Here is a 27,920-nt window from a genome sequence, read left to right on the forward strand (position 1 = left end):
ACAAAAAGACCATTGGTAAATCATCAATTGTATGAAAGTGCTCCACACAGGAATTATAATCTTTAGTAAAGTATAAATTACTGGTAGACCTTTTTCCTATTCACAAAGGGTGAAATTCACCCACGGCACCACTCCCATCCAATTTAAGCCCTCAGAATAGAGTTTAAGTGGGATGTAAGTGGTGCAGAGGCCTTTAGGCTGACCCTCTACACAGGGGTTCATTTCACCCAAAGAGCTCTTCCAAGAGATAAGAAAACAATCTTTCATGTACAAAGTGGTTGGAGGAAGCCAAGGAACAGCTAAGGAATCTGTCTGCTTTGAAGCCTTGTATCTCACCTCTACACTCAATAGAGAGATGTGTTGTGTTGACGTACTATAGATTATACTTTAGCCAAATGGTGAAGTTAAAAGGAGACAAGATCCCTTGACACCATTTTAGACAAACCATACTATGCCACTATCATTAAATGAAGTTTACAAAAGGGTTCTATTTACATGTCTGCAGAAAATAGCATAGGGCGCAGAATGCTGATTGCAGTGTAAATGTTAACTACGGGAGTGAATGGCATTTGCTGAAGGTTTGGAAAATCTAGTGCAAACAAAACAAAAAGGAGAAGCTGGTCTCATTATCCAAGGTAACCCGCACCAACATCCAGATTGTAGCTCTACTTTTAATGGAAATAGAATAGCCTTGATTATTCAATAGTTTACTGGTGGTACAGAAGTTAAGAATCTGTCAGTAATTTCAGGATGAGTTTATGATATTCAGGGATTTATAGCTTGGCTGTAAAATAATTGAGTGCAAACTTGGTGCATCTACACATGCACTTTAATGTGCAGGAACCTATTTTACTACACATTAAAGTGTTATGTAAAAACCATCCAATTATGCTAATATGCAGTAAAATAGGCTACTGCAATTTAAGCATCACTTTAAAAATATGTGCCTTTGGTACTGTTCTTTATGGCAGCCTTATGTGCATTTATTTAGTGCCTCGCATTGGAGGTACTAAATTTAATGAACATTAGGAAACAAACATTAATGCACATGTAGATGCATCCAATGAGACTTAAGGCAAAACAAGGTTTGGTGCAGCCAGTTTCTATGCTTATTTATCCCAGCATAGATCTCTGAAGATGCCCATGGCACTGGAGACGGAAGTTGACAGGTGAGGCTGTGATAGCAGATAGAAGCTGTAAGCTCAGCTGCATGTTGGGAAAGCAATACTATTCACCTCTTTCATTGTGAATTCTACCACATCCCTTCAGCATAGGTAATCATGTTGGCAGGGCCTTAATAAAAGTCATACTTCATATGTTCAGTGTAGGTGTGGATGCAGGTGTGGGTGGGTGAATATGGTCCAAAATTGCTCTTCTGGAGTATTTTAAGTAGGAAAAAAAATGTAATTAGATAATTTTCCTAAGGAAAACAAAAAGAACATCTTTCAGTGGGGAGAAAGGGAAGTTGTGTCTAGATGAGTATTTTATGCATTTTTTGTCAAGTATTTTTATCTTACAAGGTCTTTAGGTCAAGTGAGAGCTGATGAAACTATTTGCTTGACAGACCTGAACATGAAGTCCCATTTTTTTTTCCAAAATGGGTGGAGCGTGATCAGCATTTCTATCTTTCTTTTGCTACCCTAGCAGCTTGCATTAATCCTACATAGGAAGGATCACTTCTTGACTGTACAATGCATCCCTTTCAAATGTAGACCACTCTGCTGAGACTGAACCTGTAAACCAAAGTGTTATTTGCAAGTTGGTCAAGACCATGAACTCATTCTATATGGCCCCCAGGTAAACCTAGGAAGGCACTGATTTCAGTTCACTTCAGATGTCAGTTGAATTACAATCAGTGTCTTATGGGTGAAAAGCTCTGCCCCATATTCTTAAATGATATCAACTTTGTAAAGTACCACTGCAGTCAAGGAGGCTACACCAATTGCAACAACAGAGGTTCATGCCTCATTTTTATAACATGGAAAGTTTGCAGATTTGCATCAACAGAATTTCCGTAGATGTAACTGAAAATTACCAGAATTTGACCCACAATGGAGTTTGAAAAAGTACTTTGAAAGCTTGAATTAAATGCACTATGAGAAAACCAAACCCTGCAAGGACTTCCTGTGAATAACATTACTTAGGTAAGAGTTTCACAGAAGGCTATGGTATTGTATGCCATTAGTATCATGTGCTGCAACCATGTTGTCATTAAGTATCCTTTAATAGGTAATAGGGTGAAGCATGTCAATGATCCATAAAGCCAGACTGATTTAAAGGATAAATTGTAATGTCCCAGAAGTAGCTGCTACAGTCCCTCGTGTCAGTAATTCATCTTCTAAAAATTCCCTAAATACTTATTAATACCTTGAGACGTAATGGCTGTCAATAACACTTATTTTAAATAGTCCCTAAACACATTACATAATCTGGGAGCAATGATCTTTGCTTGTAGCAAATTAACTCTTTCTCCACCAACAAAAGAAACTAGCACACAGAAATGTTATGGACATTAAGACTGTGCCAAAGGTATCAGGGAAGGTATCTTAGAGCTACAGCAGTTTGTACCAACTACGGACTTGGCCCTTCATCTGTACCATATTCTACTGCATGCTTTCAGATTAGAGCATAATGTTCTGATTATCAGAAGCCTCAGTAGCAAGGAGAAGCAGCTGGTAGTTGATGTTTAGACAGCTGGGCTGATCTAGGCGTGAAAGCACACAGATCTGGATGCTGATTGCTGCTGAAAAAGTTTCATTTTGGGAGGGTAATGGGAGGACAGGGGAGTGCAGAATAACTGAACTTTCCCAGTACTGTCACACATATAAAGTGGAAATAATCATCATGATGAGGTCTCATCAGAAGGGTACAATGAAGATTCATTTTACACATGATGTGTATTAAATATCAGTCACTTTTTCAATTAAAGTACCAGAATACTGATACTGTCTCATTGATCTAAATAGCACAAAATTTCTTTTAAAGACCAACTTTCTTCCATGCCTGCAGCTGGGGAAAATTCTCTCTTTGGCAGTGTGATAGATTTTCATAGTGTCAGCATTCGTGGCTATTTTAGAAAATTGAAACATTAGCGGACATTTGGGACTGATATGCCATGGTACTGAGGAACATTGATTTCAATAAAAGTTAGGGTTCTTCAGTATTTCTGGAGTGAGCGTAAATGCTATGTATCTTATACTCATCCAGTCTTGTACAAGAGCGCAAGGAAGGAAAGCTAGCTTGATACAAATAGGAGAATACACTGAACTATTTTCTTTTCTATCCGTTTAAATCATTCATTGACTCCTTCCTGCCCTACTTGCTGGATTTTGTGTGGAGATTTTTCTTATTCTTTAGTGAGAGAGAAAATATTTATGGCTTTAGTAAACTTGAGTAAGGCGTAGTAAAGACACTAACCCTAGTAGTCCAGTATTTGCTACAATGCACAAGTATCACTGGTCTTACAAAACCCAGGGGTATGATTCATGTCCCTGAGCACTATCTATTAGCTCCTTATTACTAATTTAACATAAATTACAAGCATCTTGTTTTATAGATCCCTCCTGTGGCAACATATACTACCCCATCCAAGACCCCTTTCTCCAAATAAAGTTGAAGCCAGTGGGACTACTCACACAAGTACCTTTATTTACATGCATGTCTGTAGCATGGGGCCCTAAGTGTGTATTGCTTACTACCTTAAACAGATACATAGTCTTATGCCTGTTCAGATACCAACTGAGGTCCAGTTGAACTATCAGGGCTTAGACGGTAAGATTTTTCAGGCAGGGAATAATATATTTCATGGGTCCTTAGGGAGGTAACACCCTAGGAGACTGTAAAAATAGCAGTTTTTATATTGTTCTTAGAAAAAAGAGGAACAGCAAGAAGAACAATGACAGGTACTACCATTTCCTATTTTTTAGGTCCATAAACAAATTTAACAGTAAGGATTTTCATATTCTGTAAGTTAATGATGTATAAGCAAATGTATCTTCACAGTATTTACTGAATTTGATCAGGAAGCAATTGCTCCTCCTTGTAGAGTGCATGCTATCACTTCATAGATTCATAGATGCTAGGGTTGGAAGGGACCTCAACAGATCATCAAGTCTGACCCCTTTTCTGGGCAGGAAAGAGTGCTGGGGTCAGATGACCCCAGCCAGATGTCTATCCAGCCTTCTCTTAAAGACCCCCAAGGTAAGGGAAAGCACCACCACCCTTGAAAGCCCATTCCAAATTCTGGCCAGCCTTACTGTGAAGAAGTTTTTCCTGATGTCCAGCCTAAACCTGTTCTCTGTCAGTTTGTGACCATTGTTCCTTGTTACCCCAAGAGGTGCCCTGGTGAACAGACCATCTCTGATTCCTTGCTGCGTCCCCCTAATGAATTTGTAGGCAGCCACAAGATCACCTCTCAGTTTTGTCTTGCTGAGCCTGAAGAGGTCCAGGTTCCTTAGTCTCTCCTCATAGGGCTTAGCCTGCAAATGCTTAACTATATGAGTGGCCCTCCTCTGGACACTCTTGAGGTTATCCACATCCTTCTTAAAGTATGATGCCCACAACTGGGCACAGTACTCCAACTCTGACCAATTTGTAGTCCTATGAATTAGGGATACAGAATAGTGTCACAAATTATTTTCTAGCCCACTTTAAATATATTTTAGGATGTCTCAGTAGATCTCAGTAGTAGTGGTTATGGTAAGACCTGTACCATCCTGGTGAAGCACCCCCTGGCTGTACAGCAGCAGTAGGGGTGGCAGCATAGAGTTTATCCTTCACTGTTGCTGGGCAGGCAGGGGACACCTTGCCATGGTGCTTCCAGCAGTGGCATCAAGCTTCCTTTCCTGGTCCTGCTCAGCTCTGCTGTGCTGGGTCCCACCTACTGGGCTGCAGAAACCTCAGGGGGAGGGCAGCAGGGCAGGGAGCCCTGAGCCCACAGTGGGCAGCTGACATCCGGCCCCACACGGGCCCAGCTCCAGCCATGGTGTCTGTGGGGGAGGGGGAGCCAGGCTCCAAGCTCTGCTCCACTACAGCAGCTGCTGCCTCCTGTGTGTGGCAGCTGGTGCTTGGACACTGCTGTGTGGGGGCATGGGGCTGCAGATCTGGGTCCCTGGATCCTGGCCCCATAGCTCTGCCAGCCAGGCTGCCGGGGGGGTTGTGGCAGGGGAGTGAAGGGCATTGGCAGGGCCAGGGAGCTGTGGCTGGGGAATGAGGGACACCAGAAGGGATGTGGGAACCTTGGGTGGGGAATGAAGGGCACCAGAAGGGCTGAGGGGCTGTGGCTTGGGAGTGAGGGGCAATGGCATGGGCAAGACACTGGCATATCAGGGCTGCTTAGCACCACAAAGCAGTGGAGGTGGGGGATAGCCACAGATAGACCCATATCTTGGTGAGCAAAAGGGGCAGAGGGGAGCTCTGATTTTTTGAATTAAAAACCCCCAAATCAAATACATTTAGAATTTATTTTATTATAGTGATTGAGGCACTGGTAGGCTTCCAAATTGCTTTCAAATTATAAATATATCAAGAAAATTTTGTGTTCACTGTTACTTATATATTTAGTGGAATTTCATTTTAGTCATAGAAGAACACAGATTTAGGGAGTTTTAATCAGAGAATTGTGTTTTTTAAACAGAGAAAACCAGGATCCCTGGTTATTAGTCTGAAATTAACCATCACTACTAGTTAGCTTGCAATTTAACACAGGTGATTCTTTAGAACATTAGAAGGTAGATTTCCTCTGGAGTCTGAAAGTTTCCATAATTTCAAATGAGTTCCTTTGTAAAGACATGTGACTTATTTTTCATGCAAATCAAATAAGGGGGTGCCCAGCCTCTCAGAATCACAATCTGCTGAAGTGAATGCAAATACATTACTGGAATAAAGTGCTGCAACATCAAACCTTTTTATACCCTTAGAGATGTAGTGTACCATTGAAAGAGTTAAGTAACAGCAGGGTCAATTATACACTGGAATGTTAACTAGTGCTCTCTAGGGCATGATAAATCAATAGTAAATACAATCTAACTAGAAAATGTGTGTCATTTTCAGTTCAGTGTATTGCATAGCTCATCATTCTGTTGGATTAAATAAAAAAGCCGTACCATTACAGAAATAGGAGTATTCCTCAGTTTTGCTTGTAGGTAATGTTTCTTTCATAAAAGCAAGAAGTGATGCAATAGCAACTTAAATGGATATAATTGTATATTTTGCAAGAATCAAAAATAAAAGTTTTAATGTATTATTAAAATCCTTGCTCGGAGGCAGGCATTCATACACCTACAATCATTTTAATTGCATGTTCCAGATTTTTTTTCCAGAATTTTATGACAGAAGCTGTAGTTAAAATGAATACCTCACAACATATTTTCCTGAGTTACAGTAATAAGTTTTTCTCTTTGGGGTAATGGAGTGGTTTGTACAGAGTGTTATATTTTTAGTTTTATGGAAAGGTTTTGGGAAAGAATGTGCCAAACAAAATATGTGCAGTAACCAACATGCAAACTACCATAAATTAAATAAGTCTGGAGGCCAGAAGAGAACAAGCCTGGAAACATCAGCTTAGACTCCATTCTGGGAAGAGGTGACATCAAATCTTGCACTGACTAGAACTGGGCCATTTTACTAATTTTCACTTCATTTCTATGGAGGAAGAACAGCTTTACAATTACAAAATATGAGGTTTTAAATTGGAAAAAAAATCCGTGTTCTATTAAATACAGTCAAGCAAGAACAAAGAGAGAGGAGGAGCTGATTGTGGCTAAACTGTAGCTGGAGAAATCTGAATTTGATTGCTGGCTTTATCAGAGACTTCCTGTATTACCTTGGGCAAGTCACTTAAAATTTCTGTGCCTTGGTTCCCTGCCTGAAAAATGGGACAGTAATGACTCCTCTGTCTGCTTAGATTACTATCTCTTTGGGGGACATGAAGCGTCACAATTGTGTTCTGATCCCTCAGTACTCCTGTAATATAAACAATAATGAATGTCTTCCTTCTGCAGAGTGATTCTAATACAATAAAAGACTTAGTGCATCTGTCTGTCTGCCTGTCCATAACACTCCAGGCCAACTGCGCATGCGCTGCCAAGAGGGCAGGTGGCAATTAGCTGACCCAGGCAATTAGCTGACCCAGGCGGCTGCAGGCACAACTTTGAACTGGGGCTCAGAGGGTGAGGTAGAGGCAGCTGGGGATGAGGGAACACCATGCCCCCCGCCCCAACAACTGGCAGGGAGGAGTGCAAGGGGCATGGCAGCCCACTGCCCTTCCGCTGCCGCCAGGGAAAGGGCTGTGGAGTGGGTGTAGTGAGGCTGGGGCTATACCGGGCTGTTCCCTGGAGGGGGGTGGGGCAGGCTGTGCGCAGGCCAGGCCAGGTTGTGGGGCAGTTGGAACCTGGTAGCTCCTCCAGGGGCATGGGTGGGCAGCTCCCACAGCTGTGTGCACTGCAGAGCCACCAAGCCTGTGTCAGTGTCTCTCCCCCCGCTGCTGCTCATCCTGGCCCCTGTGGGCATTCATGGTGACTGGGGCTCCAGTCAGGTTGTGGGGCAACTGGAACCTGGCGGCTCCTCTGCAGGCGCAGCACGAGAGAGCAAAGGCGGGGTGGGGGACACATGGAGCCCCAGTCTGTGCACAGGGCAAGGGCAGGCTGCAGCCTCTGCTCCCTGCCTCCCTGTGACTGCTTTGATATCAGTGCAGCATGATGTACCTTGCTGTCTGGTCCACCCTGTGGTGGGCCTCACATTGAGGGGGAGTGGGGCTAAGCCTACTGTTGCAGGGGCAGTGGGCCCAGGCCCAGCACAGTGGGAGCAGCGGGTGTGGGTCTGGGCCCAGCGTGGCAGGGGTAGGAGGCCAAGTGCAGCACGGGGAATGAGGCCAGACCTGGAGTGGCAGGGGAAGTGGGGCAGACCCAGAGAGGTGGGGGAAGTGGGGCCGGACTTAAGAGTGCTGGCAGGGGGTGAGGAGCAGGACCTGGAGCAGCGGGGGAGGGAGGGGCGACGTGGGGCTCCATCCCCACCTACCCTTTCCCCCATCATTCTTGACAGGCAATTTGCTAGTTTTAAAATATATTTTCTCCAATCTTATCCTCTTCAAATGGTTTTTTCACCTGTTGGTATAATTTAACATTAGTCTTCAACTGTTGTTCACTATAATACTGGTCACTAGAAGTGCTGAACTCCTTGTTTCTGCCTCACTCTCTCCCCCCACTTCCACCAAATGTCCAGAATCCTATTAGGGAGTGTAGTTCACAATTTCCAACAGGTTGCTTGAATGGACTGAAGCCTAAAGTATGAAGGCTTGATATTTCGCCCCTTTATGGCTGATGGAGCTGATCAGGTTGAAGAAGGAAGCATTTTATATCTTTTTTATAAAGTGGAATAGCAGTGATCCCCAACGGAAGAAAAAAAATGGTACCCTTTGCATCCTTTGTTTTGCTACTGATAGTACCTGGTAGAAGACAGGTTGGATTCAGGATTAGTGCATAAATGATGATCAGTGTAAGGATCAGAACTGGTGGCAGCTAACAGTGAAAGAATGGTAGGGAGATGAAGGTGGTCCCCACAGTTGTGGGAGAAAGTCAAGCCTGGTGGTGAAGGGTGGCGAGCAACACCAAGACTTGACAGGCAGCTAGGCAAAGAAAGAGGGGCAGGCAGCAACTGATCCGGCACCTGGTGAAGAAGGAGCGACTACCATGTGTTGGTGGGAGAAAGAGTGATTAGTTCCCAGAATTAGTGGGCCCCACCCCCTTCTTGAAAAGAGTGAATAGAGGGATCAACGCCAAGTCTTCTCTGCTCCCCAGGGAGGCAGAGAGCCAGAGTCCCCTGTATTGTGACGATAGATGACTAGTGCCTTCACAGAGTGTGAAGGGCCTTTCTGAGTTATTGTTACCCCAGACTGGGGTGTGTTTAGTTTGTCCACGGGTTGGCCTGAAGAGTAAGGACCAGCCCGATGGAGATTGAAGGCCAGACTTGGGGCGGGTCTTGGGGGTGAGGAGAGATCACCCCAAGGAATGGCCCAAGGAAGGCTGGACTCTCCCAAGCTATGCATGTGGTAAGGTGCGGTGAAGGGGAGGTTTGGAGGCTCATGAAGAAAGACCCAGGGCAGTGACCTTGCTGGGCCCACCAACAAGGAACTGCCTCCCCATCTATTAACATCAAAGTCGTGGCAGGTGAGTAGGGGCAGTGTCCAGAACCATCTAGGTGGCCCTAGGGTGCAGTCTCACCCTGACATTGTTGGGAAGGAAGACACCGACCAAGAAGGGGCCGAAGCCATACAATACCTATCAGCAACAACTTGTTTATTGGTTTAATCGATACAGCTTAAACTAACTACAAAGATTGAATCAATTCATCCTCAGGGTTTTTGACTGTCTGTACTTAGCCCTATTGACACTGAAGGGCTTTGAATCAGACACAATCTAAATATCAGTTTATATAAAGAAAGATTCCCTTGAAGTCAGTACAGTTATATTCATTTTATACCATGAGAGCAAGGTCTTTGTCAAGAAGGCATAAAAGCATATGAACACTGGAATCCAGACAGACAGCCGTGAGAGTCCAATTCTGATCCTACTTGCACTAAAACCAATGAAATTCCATTGAGTCACTCCTGATTTACACCAGAATAAGTGTGATGAGAATCAGAAATGGTGGTGGGCCATGCTCCTTTCCATAGTCCTTCTTTTTCATTTGAACAGGGGCAGAAGGTTGGACCACAGGAGCTCACACTCTCATAGCAAGGGTACCTCCTTTAAAAAAAAATCCACACACCCAAATATGGAATTTCATTAAGCTTAATGCATTTTCAGCCATTTGCATTTGATCGAAAGCCCTTTTCCATGTAGTATTTAAACTCATCAAGAACACTAATCAATGGCTGGTAGTTAAATGCCTTCTTAACTTTTTATGCACGTTGTCCTTGTGCCATGTGCTATGATGTCTTTATGGCAGGATCATTAAGGAAAATCACAAAGATTAATAAAAATATAAGGTGAATTGGACACAAGGGGTTCCATTAAATAGAACAGGATTGCAGACAAATGAGGCTCTATGGTATTTCAAGCTGTAATATTTTAACTAGGCTTTCTCTGCATTCTATACTTGCTAATCTTTTTCATGAGTCTTTTTAAAATACTTGTCCTACATTCATACAAAACAGACCAGTCCCTATGTAAGCCCACAGTTGGGGGGAATAAAACAATGATATTCCAGCCTTTCACAGTGCTATTCTTCCTCCTCAAAAAGAATGTGAAACCAGGACTTAACATTATAATAACAAGCAGAAATTAGAAACATCCACTTAAGAAGTTTTTTATCACAAGGAAGAACTTTTAGCTTTAAAAAAAGAACACTGGCCCATCTCAGTCCCTTCAAATTCAGGCAGAGAGGCCATTACACTCTATTTTCAAAGATAAGCTCTAGTTCACAGTCAAGCTGTTGGGCTTGATCCAGGAATCCAGGAATGTGGGTGTAGTTCCATGACCTGCAGTATGTAAGTCCAAACTAGATGATTATAATGATCCTGTCTGGCCCCAAACTCTATAAAGTCTATAGAAGGAAGACTCAGACCTGCAAGTCTGGAGGCCTCCTTGTACAGTATGAAACAGTTTCTCTGGGCAGACAAAAATGGAAGATTTGGTGTGTCAAATATATACACAGCCCTCTCTCCAGCCCTGTGGAAATACATCAGCAAACAAAAAGCAGCTCAGGATACATAATCTTTATTGGTGGCATTAAGAACCTAACCCTCATTTATAGTAACACCATTTTACTCTGTTCCAGAAGTGTATAGGGGCCTTAAAAGAGGTATAACTTAAGTGTTTTAACCCTACAGTCTATTGTTCCATATAAATGCACCCACATTGATGAAGCTCCCCTTAAACTATCACACAGAGGATGGAGTGTCCAAAAATAATCCAAAACCTTATTGAAAAATTATAGTTTCAAAATATTTTTTATAAAGCATTAAATCAATTTTAAATAAGTCATTGGTGACTTTTTCTCCATTTTGCAACAAGTTTGCCATTCTGCCTCCATTTTTTGAAGTAGAGACTTGTACATAAGGCTCTAAACCTCAGCTCAAAGAGAAAATGGCTTAAATCTTGCCTTCACCATAGGTTTCCTTTGTAACTTGCACAGATCCCTGAGTCTCTGATCCTCCCTGCTCAGTGGGTCCCTCCCTGTCTGTGCAATGGGATGAACAACTTACTTCTTTGTCTATACAAAGCAGAAGTTGTTTGGGGATGAGGTTATCTCAAAATACACACATAGTCAGCACCTAAAGAGGTTCTGAATTTAGGTGGAGACTGCAGAATTTATCATAATATTAAAATAATAGTTTTCTACAATACTGTAGAGATTGTAGATTTCATCTACTGGGTATGAATGACATGTAGATTATTTATCAAGAAGTTCTGCTGATTGTGTTCATCAGCATAAAAAATGTTGAGTTTATTTTTAATTTTCTCTGTTTTTAACAATGATAAATTTCCTCTCTTATTTTTTTAGTGAGACATTTAGTAAAACTGTTTTGGGGTGTTGACGTGTTAGAGTCCTCAGTGGTCAATATTCACATATTATTAACATAAAAGATTCTAATGGCCTCTTTGCAGCTGTTATGGTCTATAGGATCAATGAAAGTTTGTGTTGCTAAAAACAAATAATTTTCTGACTAATCAATGCACTTTGCTGTTCCTTCTGAAAATCCATATGGAAAGTAACATATAAAGTAAAGTAGCAACAGTGGCTCCATGCCCTGCACCCCTGTGGAGGCAGCCACTGCTGGTGGGTGGGGGCAGGATATCCACAAGGCCACCTCCTGCAACCCCCAGCCTGCGCCACACTGCACACCTCACCCCAGCCCAGCACTGCTGGAACCCAAGTCATGCCCATTGCTGCTGCTGCTGCCACCACAGCACTTCCTCTCTGTGCCACCCAGGCTCCTGCTGGGACCTGCATGGAGCCATCGTACCTGCTAGGTTCTGGCGGAAGCCCAGGTGGTGCGGGGAGGAGAGTGCTGCCTCTGTCTGGCTCAGTGGCAGTGGCAGTACTGGGCATGGTTCAGGCTCCAGTGGCACTGGGCTGGGGCTAGACATGTGGCATGGCTGGGCTGGAGGCTGCAGGAAGTAGCTCTGCAGGAATCCCACCCCCACCCACTGGCAGTGGCTCCTTTTGTGGGGGCGCAGGCCATGCTGCCCGGAGGCCTGGACTGGAGATGTGTGGGGACCCATGGGCCTGCAGGCAGCTTGTGCCATGGATCCCAGATAGTTCCACCCTGAGCTATGGGGCCCAAGGGTGTCAGGGAGTCCCACTCTGGTGGCTCCATGTGGGTCCCGGTGGGATGTGGGCTCTGGGCAGCTGCAGCAGGAAGGTGTGGTGGGGGTACATACCCACCCATAACCCCCATCCAGGGCCCTGAGCATCTGGGTTGACAGCACTGGAGGTTTGGGGAAGGTGGCGCTGGGCTGTGGCAGGGCTGCCTGGCATCCTTGGGCCTGGGGTGAGTCAGGGCCACCTGGGACCCACTGAGCAAGTAAGCTGGGAAGTTCAGGCCAGGGTCAGGGCCAGGGCAGCTGTCCTCAGCCCAGGCTGCCCACAGCCACTGCTGCTGGTGCGTGGGCAGGGTGAGCCCCCCACTGCTGGGGCCATGCTCAGGTGGGAGCACACCCCAAACCTGGGGTAGCTCCATGGAGACCCTGCTCAGATTGGGCATCCTGCCAGGATGTGTGCGGGTCACCCCTCCCCAGGCTCCAGACCCCACAGCCCTTCTCACCTTCACAAATTTTCCCCCCACAAACGCACACACCCTACACCCACCCCTCAACTATACAAAGTACCTGCATAATTTTGCATAATTTTGGGTTTTTAGCTGTTTGATTAAATCACAATTAATTGCAACTATTTTTTTTAATCATGCAATTAATCATGATAACATTTTTTACTGCCCTAGTGTATACATAATAGCTGCTTTTAAAATCTGAATACCACAGGCTTTGTCCTTTAGCATGCAAAGAAACCTGCTTACATTATCAAGCAAAGATTTTCAGATTAGATTTTAAAATACTTCCACTTCAATGACCAAGGAGAGCCAACATCATCCATAGTCACAAATAATGAAATATTTTTGAAATTCCTCCATTGATTAAAATGGCCATTCATTACAACTATCCTGACAAGTGTCAGTTTCTGTGCTACAACTGTTTTTTTAGTAAAAGGCAAATCCTTTTTTGGCTCAGTACAAGAAATTGATGAAATTTACAGTGGGACTGTAAGAATAAAAGCGTACTGGAGCAATATTAGATCTACTCTGCAATTGCTAGTGGCTATATTAGATCTTGTTTCCAAGCAGACAACAGCTAATGAACAGCATACCGATCAAACACAGATTCTGAACTTATTTTATACATGGAAAATACAGACAAAAACAAAAGCTCACTTTTACTCTTATTTTTTTTCAATAAACAAAACACAATACTTTAAATTCAGAAATGAAGCTGCAATGCCTCCTAGGAACTGAGGTTTGGATATCTCATGTCCCTGGCTGGACTTCCTATTGTGGGATTGCCTCTTTCATAAAGTACCACTATTTCCCCTGTTGGGGTTACCTTGGTCCTTATGCAGCTTGGGTATGAGCTATAACTCAGCCAGGGAGTCCAGTACATGGGAGAGGACAGGGATGAGTGGCAGGTAAAATAAAGCTCCTGGGACCAGTGGCAGAATGTGCCAATACAGATACTGGGGTTTCAGGTAAAATATTTGTTTTTGAGGCACAGTTTTGTTTTTTGACAACATAAATTGAAAATGCCTCAGAATGTTACTATTTGTGAAGAAAATCATTTAGTAAAAATACATTTCTATAGGAAAAATAATTTGGTTGTAAAATAAGGACCTGGTACAGTGATTAAAAAATCACCTCTGAGAGTTGATTTATTTCTAAGAACATTAACAGGTAAGTATCTTTTTATAAACTCAGAATTCAGTCTGTCCCACATGCTTTTTAGGGGGCACTTTGCCATTACTGGAGAAATAGAGCACTCAGAAGATGACAGACTGGTTCCCTGACGCTAGAGGCGGCTCTTGGGATGTCGGCATTACCCAACAGGAATATTTCTGCTTTGTTTAACACAGTGAACAAACATCAGTTGACACTGTAATGTTAAAAGTGGTGGATGCAAGTATGACCAATAAACAAACATGTCTTTGTTTTAATACCGGGGAATGACTTATCATAGTTAATTATAGGAATTTACAGCTATTTATGTGAACTCAAGAAAGCAGAAAACATTCATTTGTTGGTAGTGTAACTGCTGGGTGGAGGCAGCCCAGATGCATGGAGATGAATACTAGACTGTATCTTGTTTGTCTTGTTATGCACAACTTTACTATGTAAATTTGAACTTCAGTGAGTAGTTGCTTGGCACATTAGAATGTATAATTATATGCACACAAAAACCCCATGGAAAGTGACATTTAAACATTGTTTCTTTGTCACATATCAGTTAAATATAGGGGAAAAAAACATATTTACTTTAATCCCCAGTAGACACTTGGTCTTGCACCTGCTGCTCACACGCAAAATATGTCATTATCACTCAGTGTCCATTCTTGTACATGGAGTTTTAGTGAAGAAAACAAAGTCAGATTGGTTCAGTTGTGTTTGTCTCATTTCAAGCCTCAGAGGAGCTGCTCTTCCAGAGGAATGTTAAACAGCAAACAAAAACAAAATAGAGAGACATCAACTACAGTTCATTTGCAGGAAACAAAAATAATTGCTGCACTTGTGTTCATTCAATAATTATCCCCAAACAATTGTGATCTGATGGGGTGAATCCAGAAACAGCTTTTTCATCTTTTCAAAGGGTAGTCTGTGCAATGCTACCAATATACCTCTGTCATTGTTAGCATGCATACAACGATTACATGAAATATTTTACTTAAATTGTAATGAGCTGACAAGGACAGAGACAATATGGCTGGATCCAGATGTGCAGGCATATGTGGTTTGTGGCGCTGCAAAGAGATTTGCAGTGCCATGAACTGCACAAGTTACACATTAATCAGTGCACAGCACTGCTAATGTACAGTGCCAGAGCAAAATTTGCTACCCGGATTTCTGGTAGCAACCGCCTGCCCCCCCCGCAAAAAAAAGCCCTGAAAAAAAGCAGTGCAACACATGCCAAAGTGGTGAGAGCACTGGGACAAATGTAGAGACAGGGGAGCAGGCAGCCCAGGGCTGTTGATCTCCCATCTCCACGTGCTGTGGTTCCCCTGTGCTGAAGTACCCTGCACCCCAGTCAGCAGCTCCCTAGCTGGCTGGGCACAAAGTGCCTCAAGACAGGGGGAGCAGGCAGCCTGGGCTGCCTGGGCTGGCTGCTCTTCTGTCTCCATGTGCCTCTGTGAGGCCCCCTGTGCTGAGGTACATGGGGAGAAGCCAGCCCAAGGCTGCCTGCTCCCCCATCATGAGGTACACGGTGCCCCAGCTATGTGGGGAGTTGCTGGCAGGAGTGCTGCAATGCACAGAGATGGGGAAGCCATGGACCTGCCCTATGGTTGGTAGAGCATACTCAAACATGCTGTTTCCTGAGGTCACTGGAGACCCTAAGTTGCACAGGAAGTCTGAGGAAGAGACAGGAACTGAACCCAAGTCTCCAGATAGCACCCTTGTCACTGTACCATCTCTCCTCATATATATATAAATAATCCCTATATATTGCAAAAGGGTCAGATTCTATCCAATTTGATTACTTTGAGTAGAGCTTTACCCTGTAAGATGTCCTATTGATGGGATTAATCACAGTATAAGGTGCTACCCAATGATTTGGATTCTCTAGTCTTCCAAGTTCACTTTTCCTTGCTGATGCACCACGAAGTGAACTTAAAGCAGCTGGAGATTTGCCTGTGAACATTTCCACACCATAGCAGCACTGCTAACCACTTCTGCCCCCAGATTAGGGGAATCTCTATTGGCATAAAGCTGGTGAAGGTAGTTTTGGTACCTCCTATGGATGTGTCCCTACATGTGGGAGCTTGCATTTGCTGTGGCAAAAATATTAGGGGCACAAATTTGTGTCACTGCTTTTTGCTGCTGTGCACACCCCTGCACATGGGGTTTCGTGTGTGGCAAAAAGCCCCACTTTGGTGAAACAGCACTTTCCCCATTCCTCCCAGCTCCTGGCAAGCACAAGAAACCAGGGTGGGGGATGGACGAGAGGAGGGGAGATGCTCTGGTCATCAGCCAGAGCACCTCCCTGGAGGACCATGCCTCTGTTGTCTGCTAGCACATACTCCTGTGCTGTGCGTCACGGAGCTTTTTTTTTTTTGCAGCTTTTCTTTGCTACTGGGATTTCCTGGTAGCAAATTTTGCCTCTGTGCCATAAATTTGCAGTGTGGATCATATTTCAATGTGGATTATATTTCAGTGTACTGGGTGTATGGTTTGTAACTTGGCTGTAATGGAGAATCAGGACCAATCTAAGCGAGGGCATCAGAATCCAAAAGTAATATCTATTTTGGCTTTAGAACATAAAATAGTCCTTCTACCCTGACAAGTATTTCACAAACATCACATAGTGGAATCAGTTCAATCACCACAGAAATGCAGCCACCTCTGGGATAGAACGTGGCAAATATATGACTGAGTACAGAAACAGTGAAGTTCAGGGTAGGAAGAGATGAAATTTGTGTCCTGTTGACACCACAGAGGAGAATTTATTGTATGGCAATTAGCAAAATGAAGTTACCCAAGCTACCTAACTCCTTGTGCTTTTCTGAAAGGTATTTTTCTCCTGTTTTTAAGAACTGAAGACACATGGCTAGATTTTCCGCAAATATTCCCTACCTAAAGGCATCCTGTGTAGCTTCCTACTTTAATAGCATTCAGTAGTTTACATATTGTATCTCAAACATGCTGGTCATGCATTTTGGAAGGAAAAGTGAACAGACTCCTTTGGGCTACATTCCCTCATTTTTGATCTGTTGTTTTTTCACAGCTCTAATGATTGTTTCTATCCAAAGACATCAATGGAAGTTCTAAATACATTTTTATGACATCCAGAGTCCAGCTTCCAATCAGTCACAAACAAGAATGATTGTGCTTTGTGTGGCTGACTGGGTTGGTAAGACAAATACACTAGCATAACAGACCTGGAATGATACCACAAGGAATACCAATTTTTGGTAAAAATGACACACGTCATCATACTAGTGCCCCTAACAAAAATAAAGAGCAGAATGGAAAAGGTTGTAAAACTGCTTATAAATAACGCATCCTGACAGGATGTTTTGTTGATGCAGACTCCTGAAATGGCAAGCAAAGCAAACCGTAGAACCCTCAATTAATGCTTCTAAATCAGGGCTAAAAAGAAACAAAAGCATCTAGACACAGCAAACAGGGTGGGAAATTAAGAAGCAAAGGTGAGCGATATCTTCCAGGCAAGATCAAAGGTGTAATGACACAGCCAGGCACCCAGGGTGGCTGCCACACACAGGGACAGCGGTGACTTCCAGTTGCTGCTACACTGCCACATTGACCATACAGCTGAGGAAACAGCTGTGTTTTTCTGCGCCCCTTCTCAGGTTGGTGACCAGGGCAGCTGCCCCAGTTGTCACGTCATGGTCATGGCACTGGGCAGCATATTACAGTCCCATGTAGAGGATACATGTAATAAAATAGCAAAGACATATGCAAAGTCTTTGTTCTGCAATGCATCATTATTGTATGCTGAATTATGCTCCAGACTTTGTGCTGAGGTTTCTTCTGTTTTTGATTTCTCTATATGGTTAGATTTCCATTTATTAATTTCTTCTAGCCTTCCTTACTTTCTTCCATCCTAATTTTAAGGGATCTTTCTAAACTCTTGTATTGTGGGCCAGATATACTTCAGTTAATGAGGGAAAAAGAAGTCTGATACTTTTAGTTTTTTCCCCCATGAAACACTTCCAAAAGGCTTTCTCTAAGTCTGTTTAGGTCTTTGTTTTCTTTCTCTCCCAGGGCAAAAATTATAATTCGTCCTGGTACTTACTGAGCACCTTCTGTAATAAGTGCTAAACAACCAGAAATTCAGTGGCTACTGGCTAAACTTCAAAAGACTGGAACACAGTCCCAGCATGGTGGCTGCACATGCAAGTTAGCAAGAGTTGGATGCATTATACATTTGTCTGACTTGAATTTTCACAATTGAAGAAATCATTCTGATTGGTTCTAGGTCCTTTGTGAGCTCTAACTCTTCCTGACCCACATTTGTTATCCTATTAATTTTAATTCTATTCTCTGAATCAAAAGATGACAGTGTCTTTGCTCATTTCCTACTCTTCAGAAAAGAGATTGTTTGGTCTGTTGTGAAAAGGAGGTAGCATTAGCCTTGTTCAGTGGCTTCAACTTTTTTGGACTCAAGGTACCCCTCCATTGGAAACTACCAAATTTCAAAACTGGGTTATCTTTTATAGCGCTTACTTCCTTGTAGAAGGGCTGTGACATGGAGGTGGGGGACTGTTCAGGCAGGAACCTGAGCTTACACTTATCTTCTTAGCTTATCTTCACATCTGCTCATACCTCACTTATCTTCCCACACCCTGTGACACACTTCAAAGGATGTGGCAGCACCCCAGAGTAGCTCAGCACCCTTTTTGAGAATCACAGGTCTAGCTGCATCCATAGCAAAGGCAGGAAGTCTTTCAGAGCAGCTCAGTGTTTACATCGGAAAAAACTATGTTCAGTACTAAATATTTTCAAGGTTTACATTTTTAAGCTGACATTTCTTACCATTCATGGGGCAGGCTGTATCTTTTGGCACATTCCTGAACAAAATGTAGTGCTTAAAATACATAACCTTAGTGTAGCCCCAGAAGGCAGAGTGACTCAGTTTCAGTTCCTTTTCTGCTTTCTCCTTTCTTTGGGCCAACTGGTTTTAAATTCACTGTTACCCTGCACGAGTCCTATGATACCCTCTCCATTGGCTCAGCTATGTGGTGTGTGGTGGTAGATTCAAAGCTTTGCTCATTTTCCTAATCTCTCTCTGAACATTTGGTTGGGGCAGAGCAATAGTACATGAAATTCTCCAGTACTATTCTGTGCCATGTCCTTTTGGTTCTTGCATAAACTCTTACTTCTCTTTACTGCCATGCACAGGCACCCAAGGCTATCCCCAAGTGTTACAAGGTGAAAAGCTTAACAAGATAACCCTGCAATACATTTGAAAGCCTCTGATTAAGAGAATTCCAGCTTTCATTCATTCACCATTTGAAAAGTATTTTCTCCATGTACTGTTTAAACTAGAAACCTGATAATTTCTGTCTCCTTTTCTACCATGCATGCAAAGGAGATGCTTGGTAGGATGGCTTTGTATAGCTGACCAAATATCATGATTTTTAAAATATGTGCTGGGGGTGGGGGATGAGTAGGATTTACACTGCAGCATTTTGGTTTTGCAGATCCCTTTCTACCTGCAAATGGCAAAATTGATTTTTCAGATAAAATCCACTGATTTCCTCTGGGATGACATTGCCAGAACTGAGTTCACAATATGGCTGCTATATCTTTTTTAGAAAGAGTCAGTTTATCTGTCTTTTGCCATAATATAAGACAGTTTATTGATTTCAACAGTATTACATCTGATTTACATGGTGGGCTTGTCTACATAACAAGTACACCTAACATTTTGTTCTAGATTTATGCCATGCCTTCTCACCATGCTTCAAATAAAAAACATGAGGCCCTGAGTTTCCTCACCACATTGAAAGGAGAAGGTAGAAACATATAAACAGAGATATTTTGAGGAGTCAGTAAAGTTATGACAGAGATGGAGAACCAGACATGATATATAAACTTAATGGAGGAGAAGTGTAACCCTGGTGGTGGCGCTACCCACAGCCATGTCCAAATTCTTGGGATCCTGGGGTGCCAATAGGTCTCGGTCTACTCCCACTCTTATTTCAGGTAGAGGGCCACTTATCGTGCTTTTGCAAGCCATCGAGGGCCACACGACAGGCAGCCAGGGGCAGAGAAATATTAATTTTCTAAATTTGGGGGGGGGGCTGTGGGCTGGATAGAATGGCCTGGCGGGCTGCATCTGGCCCATGGGCCACATTTTGCCCACCCTGGTCTACAGGCTGGGAGCACCATTCATTGGAGTGCTCTCTTGTGGTCCTCCCTGCACCAGACACATCAAAAAAACTATTTACAATAATTTATTATTTACAATAATGACAGAGATTTTTAATTTATACCAGCAGATAAAGCAAATACTTATCATATAATAAAAGCAATTATGTTATCAACTTTAAAACTCAGGCAACTTACAACAGGTATATACACTTAATCAACCAGGTCTCCACAAAATCACTCTGTCTGCAGCAAAGTAGCCTACTGTGGAGTGGCTGCAATGGAGTCCCAGGGTGAGGTGCTTGCACTGCCTCAAAAGAGGGGTGGTAATGCCGTCATCTGGACAGAAGATGGGGATGCCTGTCAGGACCATGGCTGTGGCTGCTCCAGAGACCAGGGTTTCTTTCCTTTTGCAGTCTTTCCTGGGTGCCTGGAATCAATCACACCATTCTCCAGACACTTCCCAAGACAGCTCCCGTTTCTTCTTGGGGTTCCCACTCTGGAGTTACAACTGTCCAAACACACACATGCATTCTGTGTGCACAGCCTGCTGCAGATCCTTGTCCTAAGAGTACAAACACCCTGACTGAGCTTGCAAGCTCTGAGGAAACCCTTCAGCACCTTTACAGAAGGAATATTCAGCATGGCATTTTGCCTCTCTGTGCCTAAGTTTCTCTAACCATAAATAAGAGATTCTTACCTTCTTTTATGAAAGACGGTAAAAATTTCTGTTTTGAGCTCTATGGCTAAAAAGACACATATAGATCAGATCCAAAGTCCAGTGAAACCTATGATGCCCTATTGACTTCAGACTGTATAGATTATTCTGTGTGAAAGACAAGTATTATTAGAAGAGATTTGTCATAGATCTGGTCCAATTTTTTCAGCCAAATAGCTCTCAGTTAATTTTTGTGTCTTATGAAAATGTAGATATTTTCTGATAGATTATCCTATCAATAGACTAATTTTTACATTTTCTAATTTTTGTTCCTGGAATTCTTTCCTGAAAGATGCCTTTTTTTTCCCCCTTCTTTTTATAGTAGTGTTGCAGATAAATAGCAAACAGATTATAAGCCATTTAGGACCACAGTGTTGTTGTGTTCATGGACAATGCCTAGTACAATGGGTTGGAGGTTTTAGGTGCCATTTTAACACAAATAAAGACATTTTCAATACAAAGATTCAAACAGAATAAAAAAAACCACAGACTAAGTGAAAATATATTCTACTCATTTTAAGGGAAGCCAGTCGAATTTAGACAATATTTGATGTGTCCTAGTCTTCACTCAATGAGTTTATGAAAACAGCCATTAGTGTTTGTAAGAAATAAATGCACACAGAGATAGGCAAATGAACCCTGAAGTTTTAAAGTGATGACTTAATTTCATGACTGGAAATGTGCTGTTTCAAGCAGAGGCAAAAAATCTCAATTCAAACCTAATCCCACAGGAAACTCGCAATGAATTTTCAATTCTTGACATGGTACGTTCAAGAGTTAAGAAACAGAGACAAGATGTACCATCTGAACCAGGAGTTATGACCAAAGTAAAAGCTATGACTGCTTATGGATGGTGTAAAGGAACTTGCAGTGCTGCTCCAGCTCTGCTGTGTGCAGTATAATATCACACGACCACACTTCTGTACTACATGAAATGGCAATCTGGGGAAAATAGATAAGGAAAACACTAGTCTTGAAATATACACACAACTGTGGATACTCCTCATGTTGTACTAGTGGACGGTGTAAGCAATTTGTAAACATTGCTCAAGGATAAAAACACTTACAGCAAAAAAGTTTGCAGAATTCATGGAACCTTTTTCTCTCTCCCCATTTCTGAATCCCCCTTATATCATTAGGGTATAAATGGGAACATATACATTTTTAACTTCATGAGATGAAATCACAGAGGCCCAAGAAAACACTTGTTGTGCAGCAAATCAATACAACAGGAACTAAAGGATGGAATTATGCTAACAAGGACCAGTTCACCAGCTAAGGAGTCTCTCTTTGCTACATGAGGCCAAGACCATGTTCTCTCCATATTCATTTGGAGTGCAATTTAACTCTGTGTGATAAGACTAGGGTTACCATATGTCCGGGTTTTCCTGGATGACGTATTCTCTGCTTGGGTCCTCTGATTTCTGCCTGTGTGTTTTTTTGAAATATGAATAAGTGTCTGGGTTTTTGCTGGTAGAACTGCATTTCCTGGCTTGCCTTAGTGGTGTGCATGTTTATTAGTGATCCAGATTTTCTGTTGGCTGTGGAAAAACACAGATTTTCCTCTTTAAAGATGGAAACTGTGAATTGCCCCTTGTAAGTTGCCAGCCTTCCAGCCTGCAAGGAGCTGTTTGGGGTAATTGGAGGCAGGAGGTGCCATGTGTGTCCACACACACACACACACACACACACACACACACGGCCCAGCTAGGCAGGGTGGTAGAAGCAGCCCAGGCAGATGGATGCAGGTAAGTCTATGAGGAGTCAGGGTTGGAGGGCCAGGGCCTAGGGACTATTGGGGGGGGGGTGAGTGAGGGGGATGGATGCTTTCCAGCACTGGGAGCTGGCATCCAGGCTCTGTGGCTGTGGCAGGGTATGGGGAGCAGTGGATAGGCACCTGCCCCTCTGGTGGGGAGCTGTGTGGCTGGGCCAGCAGCACTGGAGCTGGTGCCTGTGCTTGCAAGGGCAGCATGCCTGGGTGATGTTGCCTGGGTAAGGGAAGGTGGTGTGTAGCCAGGCTACCTGGCCCAGTGTGGAAGCCCCAGACCAGGGGGGGTGGGTGTGACAGGCCTCCCCTCCTCCTCACTCCCACCTGTGCCAGAGCTGGACTCACTCCACTGCTGCCTTTGGGACAGGGGCATCTGGGGGACCAGTCTGCAGGACTGGAGAAGCAGGGGGCCATCAGTCAGGTGTGAGGGGCACTGGCAGGGCAGGATGGGGGTGGGAGGAGTCATTTGTGAGTAGAAGTGGCAGAATCACATCTTAACTTTCTCATTTGATTCTAGATCTTAACACAGATAGCAATCAACATAAGCTTTGTAAGACCATGAATGCTTACTGAAGTGCCACAAAATAAAACCCACTGCAAATAGACCCAGAAAGCAAGTTCCCATTTCAAATGAATTATATACTTCCATGTGTCCAGATCATTGCAAGTCCTTTGTGAGTTTACTGTAAGCATTTTTTTGCAACGTTCACCCTTACAAGTTATGGATAAACACATGATTTTTGTTTTTTGTCTCCAGTTGAAGGGTATCAATAAGGATAAAGTAGAAAATATTTCTGTGGAGTGAGATTTTAATCATGCTTTGAAGTGTTTATACAGTGTATTCAATATTTTGGGCTTAAAGAAATACCAAAGTCCCCACTTGGTTTCAAATAGCCAAGTCACAGTAAACAGATCTGTTCAGTGTGTTGCTACTTTATGTTTTCCTCACTTGCAATTCATATTAGCAATGGTTCCTCAGGGTCCTTTCTTAAATAAGTGATTGAAGCCCCAGAGACTACTCTGTATAGAGATCTTTAAAAACAGAGTGGAATGGAACCTGCTAAGTTGCCACATGTTTGTTTTTCTGTGCTTTATATGGTTGTTTGGCAGATGTTTTCAACCTGTGATCCATGAACCTCTACTGGTCTACTAAGTAGTCAGTGGTTGTCTGTGGTCTGATAACAAGAGCCATATTTATCAGGTAAGGGAGAGCCCTCTGCGCCGGTTGGGATTTTATTTAATGCACAAATCCATTAACACGTATGGCAGACTTTCATAAATGTTCAACACCCAGCATATTGAGACCTTTGGAAAACCTGGCCTATATGCAGTTCTGAGGGAATTGTATGGGTCTTTCTATCTAAAAAGAAAGAACATGCAAAAGGAAGGCTAAAAACATTATGGATGCATTCTGGCCAGAGATAAGTCATTATTTTTAACAGAACATTAGTGGCATATGGGATGCCTCCATTTCTAGGGTCCTACATCGATTCCTTGAACAAGGTCAGAATTTCCAGATTACTAGCAGATAGTAGAAGTATGAAAGTTTTGGATTTACTTCTCTATATATTTTTATTAAGGAAATGCTAGAATCATAAAGTATGTAAGTTAAAGGAACCCCCAGGCATTTTTTGCTTGCTTGGCCAATATCATACTTTATTGCTCATTGACCTTGACAGCATTACACAGAAACTCTTTTCACATGAATGAACTATTTGTGAATAATTTTACCAATATATTAAGAGGGAAGACAGTTCCTTCAAATACTAGCCAACTTGACTCATGATAGGTTGCTCGAAAGGCTTCTTACAGTATTTCAGAAAACCACAAGCCTATCTTTTCTTTCACTTAGGTTTTATGCCAATACATTTGAACAGGGGTCAGCAACCTTTCACTAACAGTAGAGCAAATTAACAAAGCTCAGTCCTGAGGCAGGCTAGAGGCAGCAGTTGTCAGATGTTCTGCAATTAGATGGCATATTCTTGTGCAGAACTTACTACAGGTGGGAATGACAATGTCATTTTTTGGTGTACTTGGCAGGCCAGCTAAAAATCTCTTTGTGGGCTACATCTGGTCCACAGGTGGCAAACTGCCTGTATTTGTCCATTAGTCTTTAGTATTGAAAGGACCCGTTACCATAAAACAAATATAAAACAATATCATGGACATCTCTGGCCTTATTTTTACTTGACTGTGACAGAGATCAAAATCTTATTTTATATCTTAATATAGTCTCTTATAAACTTTTAATCCCTCTAAAGCTAAATGTTGCATGTCATATTTATTGGGTTTTTATACGTAGTACTAGCCAATTGCCCATCAGGAATGACAGGGGGCAGGGGCTGAGATGGAGTGCTGCCACCTAACACCCCATGCTGCTGCTGTTCTGCCTCTTTCAGGGAGCGGGGTGCTAGGGAGCAGGGTGCCAAGGACCGGACAGAGGGTGGGGAAGCTGCTGGCCTCAGCTTCCCCACCCTCCGTCCGGTCCTTGGCACGCCTGTGGAATCATGGCGGCACTCCCCCACGCTTGGAACACTCTGATTGGCTGTTTCCATTATGGACAGACAGACAGACAGACTTAGGCCTTTATAATATTAGAATAATTGTACCCATCATAACTTTCCTTAATACTTCTTATATTTCCCTGCACAGAATTGATTTGCATAACTGGATTTGCTCTGATCCTCTTTCAACTGGGCTTCTTTGACTGTTTTGCAGCATACCAAATGAAGAAGGCCACCCAGTCATCTCCTGATACATTTCTCTGCTGATACATTTCACTCTCCTTCATACCTCTGAAAGTGACACAATTGGTCTGCCACTCAAGAACCTCAGTGTTTAGTTCTCTTTATGATTCTGTTTGGGACTACATGTCCCAATTTAGCTTCCTCTTTGAACAAAACACTCAATGCAGCATTGTTCAGGTATGTATCTACATTATTAATATCACTTTAACTTTGTAAAAATAAATACCAAATACCAAAAATATTGCCCTACATTTGCATGACCTTGTGTGCTCTTTCTGTAAATAGTCTAGTGAGCAAGGTTGTTGGCAAGAATATTCACAGAAGCAGCATATTTTAAACAAATAGTGGAAACTATGTTCAGAAAGTGAACTCTGAATTTGGAAGTATTAGCATTAGATAAGTACTTCTCAGTTACACTCTCATCTAAGCATATGACCCAACAACCCGATCAATATAAACTGACACAACTAAATAATCAAATCTTAGAATTAACCTGCTCTTGAATGAACTACAGAAAATTCACCAAGAAGCCTATTTTGCCATGATAAAAACTTTGCCGTTACTATTCACTGTTAGTACTTTATTGTTTGTATTTACTGGCTACCACAGGGTCCCAGAAGTGATAGGAGAAGAGGAGACTGAAACAGAAACCATTCTACAACACAGAAGTCTACAACAACAAGCACAAGTTTGCATGGAATGAGAGCCCTCAAAGTTCCTCAGTAACTTAAGAAGAAAACATAGAACCATACATTAAAAGTTTGATCTAGGAAGCCTTTACCTAATATTTTCAGCAAGTGATATTAGTCATCTACACCATTTGAGAATGTCAAGAACCTTTATTATATAGTGACCTACATTCCTCCCACTCCCAGACAGCTTTGTTAAAATGAAGGTTAGTAAGAAGGCCTCATTCCCTTCACTTAAAAAAAGAACAATAAGGATTTACTTTAATATTATTATTTCCTGAAAAAAAAGCTAAATAATTTGGGGGAGAAAAGGAAAATCCCAAAATTGTTTTTCCTCAGGGTTTCCTCATTTTGGCCCTAATAACAACTAGGGGCCTGGCAATAAATTCAGGTTTCTATAGAGTAAAATGATTTCTCTTCCCTGAGGCAGCTTTCTTTTCCCTTTGATAGCTTACTTTGTCACAGTAGGGTTCTAATTAACACAAGAGTGGCAGAAATCAGGCCCCAAATAAATTATTTTCCGTGAATTACTTGCTCAGCTCTACCTCTCAGCATCCTGTGGGCTTTGACTGTACATTTTTACTGCTGTCACTAACTGGCTAGAATTGAAGTATGCTGTTGCACTTCCATTGTTGTACCACAGTGGGCGCATCTACATGTGCATTTACTGAGCAGTAGACTAATTTACTGAGTAGTAAAGTCTCACTGTCTACACATGCACAGTATTAGCTATTAGGACACAGTACATTAATTTACTCTAGCATAGGATAGTCCTGTCAGACACAGGTACTATCTAATGGCAGAGTAAATTACTGCACTTAAACACATGTGTAGATGGTGACATTGGGATTAGTTAAGTCTGGCTCAAATTGCCCCAGAGTTTATTCAGTTGCATTAAATTGCACAAGTAGATGCACCCAGTGGATGCATCTACACATGCACCCAACTGTGCAGTTGTTACTGTGCAGTCATTTAGTACTTGCTTTAGTGAGTGTCACGGAGCGGGAACCTACGAGCTGCCGTGTACTTGCTAGCACCCCCCTGCCGTGTCACTTAGGCAATCCAGCACCCTCGACTCACCCGCCATGTCTTTGATCTTAGGTTCAGTATGGGAGGCTGCCTACTTGCACCTATGACACCACGCTGGTATTGCCTCTGTTGCCAATGGGGTGCTCTTACCCCAGCCTTATGGGCAGTGTGTGCCTCCGACCTCCCCTTATAGCACACCCCAAGCCTCGCAGCTCTTCCTGGACGTTGTCTTGTCCTGCGCCCTACTGGCGCCCCTTCTCTGGCGCCCCCGGGCCTGACCCGCAATCAGCGCCCCTTCTCTGGCGCTCCTTCCGGGCATGGCCCCCTTGACTGGATTAACCCTCTATATTGACTGGGCTCAGGCGGCTTAAGCCCTACCTGGCCCCTTCTGAGTCCTGTCCCTGGTGACCATCCAATTGGGCTCAGGCGGCCGGAGCCTTACCTGGCCCCTGCTGACCCCTGCCAATGATGGCTGTCCAACTAAGTGTGTCCTGGTAGGCTCAGGCGACCGGAGCCCTACCTGGCCCCTTCAAAGTCCTGCCAATGATGACCCTGACATAAGGTGTGTCCTGTAAGGCTCAGGCGGCCGGAGCCTTACCTGGCCCCTCTAATTCCTAGGGCTCCCCTGCTGGTACAGGGACCTTCTAGACAACCCTTTAGCTCGCACCTGTCTTGGGTGCCTGTCAATGACACCTGCCGCCTGCCTTGGGGTGGCTTGATCAAGTACATGGCCCACCTAGGGCTTCTGCCGCGCCTCCCACGCCCGTTGCCCCCTCTGGGGCGTTTGCCGCGCCTCTCCGGTGCAAACTGCTGTGCCTCACCGGCACCACTCGCTGTGCCCCGCTGAGCACCGGGAAACCCCAAGCGGCTGGGGAAC

At 43.3% G+C, this 27,920-nt stretch overlaps 1 long non-coding RNA gene across 1 annotated transcript in view; it reads right to left on the reverse strand.

Annotated features, from left to right (window-relative positions):
• The window catches only part of LOC149857265 (uncharacterized), a 673,033-nt gene that overhangs the window by 96,695 nt on the left and 548,418 nt on the right, over positions 1-27,920 (reverse strand). The window lies entirely within an intron of this gene.

The sequence above is a fragment of the Crocodylus siamensis genome, chromosome 9 (assembly GCF_052110815.1).
Source record: "Crocodylus siamensis isolate JL-2025a chromosome 9, ASM5211081v1, whole genome shotgun sequence".
Lineage (NCBI taxonomy): Eukaryota > Metazoa > Chordata > Crocodylia > Crocodylidae > Crocodylus > Crocodylus siamensis.